This window comes from Lactuca serriola, chromosome 2, assembly GCF_051521515.1.
Source record: "Lactuca serriola cultivar US96UC23 chromosome 2, Lser_US96UC23_V15, whole genome shotgun sequence".
Taxonomy (NCBI): Eukaryota; Viridiplantae; Streptophyta; class Magnoliopsida; order Asterales; family Asteraceae; genus Lactuca; species Lactuca serriola.
In genome coordinates this window covers 153,557,855-153,563,941 of record NC_136409.1, presented here as the reverse complement: position 1 = coordinate 153,563,941, position 6,087 = coordinate 153,557,855, and the positions used below count along the sequence as shown (strand labels likewise).

Here is a 6,087-nt window from a genome sequence, read left to right as displayed (position 1 = left end):
TATTAGTAAAAATACAAAGATGCAGAGAATAAGGTCATGCAGCCGATTGGCTGGGGATCTACAAACAGGAAAATGATTTAAAAAACTATTATGATGATGGTTTAACTAGTTGAACATTATTTGCAATTTTAATTGCAATTTTTAAAGGGATTTGGCCTTGATATTAAACAAGATATAAATAAATTTCAATATGCACGCAACCATGCCAAACGGGCAAAACAAGTATAACCTCTATTGCTGTAAATATATACTATTTATTTAACACGTAACTAAGTAGCCACTATGCAAAAATAAAAAATCAATAATCAATTTCCAAACCTTATTACTCAGTTAATGATTGGAATGACGAACTCTATATAATGCTTACCATCTTCCTCGCGCGCAAATTCAAGAAGCTAAACCAAAATGGGTTACGGAAACAAACCGCATGCAGTTCTTGTCCCATATCCAGCACAAGGCCATGTAAACCCTTTTATGAAGCTCGGAAAGCTTCTCCACTCCCATGGCTTCCACATCACCTTCGTCAACACCGAATTCAACCATCACCGTCTCATCCGCTCCAAAGGCCCGAAATCCGTCCAAGGTTTGCCGGATTTCCAATTCCAATTCCAAATCACCTCTCGAGAGGAGGTGGACCTAGACGAAGCATGCGACGGAACTGCTCAAACTGTGGTCGAGGTAGACTCTTAGTGAAGATGTCAGCGACTTGAAGCTTGGTAGGAACAAACATAGTTACCAGTTTGCTTGAAGCGACGAGCTCCCGAACAAAATGATAGTCAAAATCAATATGCTTAGAACTCTTATGAGCCACCGGGTTCTGGGTGAGAAATAATGCACTTTGATTGTCACAAAGAAGCGTGGGGCGATCGGTGGGCAAAGCATGCAACTCTTGCAACAGATGAGTGATCAGATGATCTCTGCAGCCGTATTAGCCATGGCTCGATATTCAGACTCACAGTTGGAGCGAGAGATAGTAGGCCGCTTCTTCGCACTCCAGGAGACAAGATTACCCCCTAGGAATATCGAGTACCCATAGGTGGAGCGGCGAGTCTCAAGGCAGCGAGCCCAATCAACATCAGAGTAGTCAACGAGCTTGACAGCCGGAGGCCGTGAGAAAGTGAGACAGAATGAGAGGGTGCCTTTGACATAGCGAATAAGTCGTTTATCAGCTTGAAAATGAGCAATCGTCGGTGCAGCAAGAAATTGGCTAACTTGATTAACAGCGTAAGAGATATCCGGTCTCGTAATCGTCAAATATTGTAGTGCACCAACCAAGGACCGATAGAGAGCTGGATCCTCATGAAGAGGACCATCACTAACAAGAGAGGTGTTGGTAGCAAGGGGGGTCGGCATAGGCTTAGCATCGAGAAGACCGGCGTGTGAGACAATGTCATGAGCATACTTTGCTTGACTGAGAAATAAGCTAGTTGAATGATGAGTAGCCTCAAGTCCAAGAAAATAGTTCAACCGCCCAAGATCCTTAATTCGAAATTCGGCATGAAGCCGAGCAATGAAGGACGACACAACAACATCATCCGAGCCAGTGATAATCAAATCATCAACATACACTAACAAATACAAAATACACGAGTCCCGGCGAAACACAAAAAGAGAGGGATCCGCATGACTGCAGGAAAAACCTTGTTGCACCAAAAATAAATTGAGCCGATGAAACCACGCACGAGGAGCCTGCTTAAGTCCATAAATAGCTTTATTTAGCTTACAAACATAATCAGGATAACGAGCATCTACAAACCCAGGGGGTTGATTCATAAAAACAATGTCACCCAAATGTCCGTGTAGAAAGGCATTATTGACGTCAAGTTGACGCAACTGCCACCCATTTACAATCGCAAGGGTGAGAACAATACGAACGGTGGCCGCCTTGACCACAGGACTGAAGGTGTGAGAAAAATCAAGTCCCGGAACTTGACTAAATCCTTGAGCAACGTGCCGAGCCTTATGACGTTCCACAGTCCCATCGACCCGATATTTGGTACGAAACAACCACCTACAACCCACAATATTGGCATGGGGGGACGAGGAACGAGAGTACACGTATGATCTGCAAAAAAAAACTTGCGAAAACAAGCCATGAGAAGTTAGATGTGCCAAGCCAGAACGATAATGTGGCTTAAAAATCTCGGCTTCGGCACGAGTGGTCCTCGGATGCGAGGGAGGAGGCGGATGGGAGGCCGGAGGCGGATCAGGCTCAGAACCCGGTTGCAGATCGGAACCAGACATCAACCCAGACTCGGAGTCACACCCGGAGGTGGAAACCAAAGCTGAATCAGTGGACGGTTCAGAGTCTGACTCGGAAGGCGACCCGATCTCGGGTCCCGACGAGGCAAAGGTATGGAATTCAGAAGTAGGAGTCAGGATCGAGGGAGCTGGTGGATCCGGTTCAACACACACAGTGCAAGGAGCAGGGGTAGCGGATCCTGATAAAGCACTTGGAGAGACCGAGACAGCATTGTAATGGACGGGACCGGCAGGGAGCTGATCACCAAGGAATGTGTGCAAGGGTAAAGACCCAATAGGAGCATTTGTATGGGTGTCACGAAACGGGAAGCACTCTTCATCAAACCGGGCATGGCGAGTAACAAAAACCCGTGTCGAAATCGGATCGAGACATAAGTAACCTTTATATTGAGTGTGATAACCCACAAAAACACAAGGTATGCTCCGCGGAGAAAGCTTGTGATCCGCATAGTCACGTAAATATGGATAGACTCGACACCCAAAAATGCGAAAATTCTCATAAGATGGCACCCGTCCGAACAAAACCTCAAACAGTGATTTCATGGATAACACCTTCGTAGGGAGACGATTAATAACATGCACGGCGGAGCTGAAAGCATGAGTCCAATAAGAAACTGGAAGGTGAGCGTGAAACATCATAGCAAGGCCCGTCTCCACAATGTGACGATGTTTGCGTTCAACCCGCCCATTTTGTTGGGGGGTATACGGGCATGAGATGCGATGAAATATGCCATGTTTATGTAATAGTGACGTTACTTTATTATTAAGAAATTTCGTACCCCCGTCACTTTGAAATTTTTTTAATTTTGGTAGAGAATTGAGTCTCTACAGAGGTGATAAAAACCTCAAAAATGCTAAAAAAATCTAATTTAGACTTGAGCGGGTAAAGCCATGTGAAGCGGGAGAAATCGTCCACAAAAGTTACATAATATCGGTAGGATGCAACCGAATCAACCAGGGAACGACCCCAAAGATCACAATGGATTAAATCTAGAACATGAGCGGATCGTTGGTCATTAATTTCAAAAGGCAACCGATGAGACTTAGCAAGTTGGTAAGGAGAACACATAACCGGTTTAGGTAAAATAGAAGAAACCATTACATGACCAAGTTTATTTAATATTGAAATAATATCAAAAGACACATGCCCTAAACGTGAGTGGCATAATTCAAAGGATGTCGTGGGTCGCTTCTTAGCGTAAGACGAACAAGTCACCGGTTTATTAGGAAGAACATAAAGCCCCCAATCATATTTTCCTTGAACCAGAACTTGTTTCGTTGCCCGATCCTGAATGTAAAAGAAATAGTTGGAGAAAATCACATCCACGTTATTATCATGTGTTAACTTGCTAATAGACAATAAATTTTTAGTAAGACGAGGGACCACCAAAACATCCCGCAATTGAAGACCATTGGGAAGAGAGGAAGTCCCAATAGAAGTAATGGGGAGAGTATTACCATTACCAAATTGAACCGAGCCATCACCAACAAAAGGTTCGGGTTGAGTAACCGAGCCCGAAGAAGAAACCATGTGGTCCAAGGAACCGAAATCAACATACCAATTCGGGCCAGGTGGAGTCACACGACAATTTGCAAAGAAAGCCTTAGCTAAGTTGGCTTCACTAGGGGCGGACTTAGAAGCAAATGTCGAAAGTTGAGGACAAGCATTAGCAAAATGACCGTTTTGGCAACAGAGTTGGCAATGGGGTGGCCAACGGCCACGACCATGACCACCACGAGGGCCACCATGACCACCGGAGTTACCACCCGACCAGCAGAAACCGAGACAGCAGCCCCGAGAGGCGATGATTCAGCAGCGAAGGCGACAGTGGGTGCGGAGTTCGAATGGATAGACTTCATGAAGAGCTCGTGACCATCGGCTTGTGCAAGGAGGTCCCGAAAAGTGTGAGTAATACGAGAGGTCTGAACCCCAATGGAGAAAGTCTCAAAAGCACCGCCAAGACCACATAAGAACCAATGATTTTTATCAGATTCGTCAACGGCTTGATCGATAGCCGCAAATTGATCACAAATTGCCTTAAATTTTTGTCCATATTCAGAGATGGTGGAGGTGCCTTTAGAGAGAAGTCGAAGTTGATCCCGAAGAGTTTGTACTCATTCCATGGAAGAATTACCATAGGCGGATTCAAGAGCGGTCCAGATTGCACGAGCGGAGGAGAATCCCATGACTTCAGAAAATGCTTCTTCCTTGAGGGAGCCTTGAAGAAGGATGACAGCCCTCTGATCCGCAGCCTGCCATTTAGCAAAGGCGGGGTTTGCAACAGATTTTTCGCCAACCAGGTGGTGAGATGGAGGGGCTTCAGAGGAGCCATCAACATGAGCATAGAGATGCTAATATGTAAGTAGGGGAGTCATTTGGTTCACCCACAATAGATAATTTGCGGAGGAGAGGCGGGTGGGGATGAGATGGAGGAGAGTGTTCATGGAGAGGGTAGCATCTGTGGAGGAGCCTACCAGGGAGACAAGAAAAAAAACAGAAAAGAAGAAGAGCAGATCGGAGATGGGAGGGAGAGGAAGGGAAGGGTCGATGGCTATGATACCATGTGATTATGAGTTTTCCACACCAAGAGGCATGGGGGTTACCTCATATATATAGTCATTAAAAATACATATACACCCCTCAAGTATACATCAAAGTATAAATGACTATACAAATAAATAACTAGACTAATATAGATGATAGCCCAGTACAATCACTAAATTCGAGTTTATGGAAGCCAGATTCCTCATGTTTGCAATGGCTAGACCAGAAGAAAGAAGGATCTGTTATCTATGTCAACTATGGAAGTGTGACTACGATGACTGACAAACATTTGATCGAGTTTGCATGGGGTTTAGCAAATAGCAAGCAATCATTCTTATGGGTGGTTCGACCAGATGTGACGATGGAGGATTCTGCGATTTTGCCTGAAGAATTCTTGAAGGAGACAAAGGATAGAGGACTCATGGTGAGTTGGTGCGCATAAGAGCAGGTTCTTGACCATCCATCGATTGGTGTGTTTTTAACACATTGTGGGTGGAATTCTACGACTGAGAGCATATCGGAAGGTGTCCCGGTGATTTGTTGGCCTTTCTTCTCAGATCAACAAACGAATTGTCGATACTGTTGCGTTGAATGGGGGATTGGGATGGAGGTTAATCATGATGTGAAGCGAAATGAGGTTGAAGTTCTTGTTAAGGAGATGCTTCAAGGGGAGAAAGGAAAGGAAATGAGAAGAAAGACGAAAGAGTGGAAAAGGAAAGCAAAAGAAGCGGCTGATATTGGTGGTTCATCGTATAATAACTTCCAACGGTTTATCAATGATGCCATGCTTTCAGGAGAAGTTCCTTATGTTTAATTAACAAAATGTGTAACAAATTCGGCAGGCTTGATTTTGGATCTTGTGCTTGTCGAAGAAAATCACTTTCTCTTGTGAATTTTTTTTTATTGTATCGTTTTCGAAGTGTTTAAGAAACCACACTAGCATAATTCTTATTTTAAGTGTGCTTCAATCGTACCTTTTGTAATTACTTTTCTTTTTTTGTAAAAATCATCTTCGAACCATTTTGTGTTAACACTCGCAACACTTTTTATCCGACAACAATTTGTTTTTTTGTAGACTTTGGAGTTCAAATCCTCTGCGCGTGTTCTGTTTGGGACATCACTTAGGTTGTGTTTGGCACGCCACAGCTAGCTGATAAGCTTGCTTTTTTTTTTTGTAGGAGCTTTTTTTAAATTTTCCAAATACACCATTTGATTAATTATAGAAACACATATTCTTACATGTTCTTTTATGTAATTTTCTATATTTCAGCTAGTTTTTC

The 6,087-nt window shown here is 43.8% G+C and overlaps 1 pseudogene; it reads left to right on the top strand.

The window, feature by feature from the left end:
• Positions 1-405: 405 nt before the first annotated feature.
• Positions 406-5,621, top strand: LOC145089673 (UDP-glycosyltransferase 85A8 pseudogene; annotated as a pseudogene).
• The last annotated feature ends 466 nt before the right edge of the window (positions 5,622-6,087 follow it).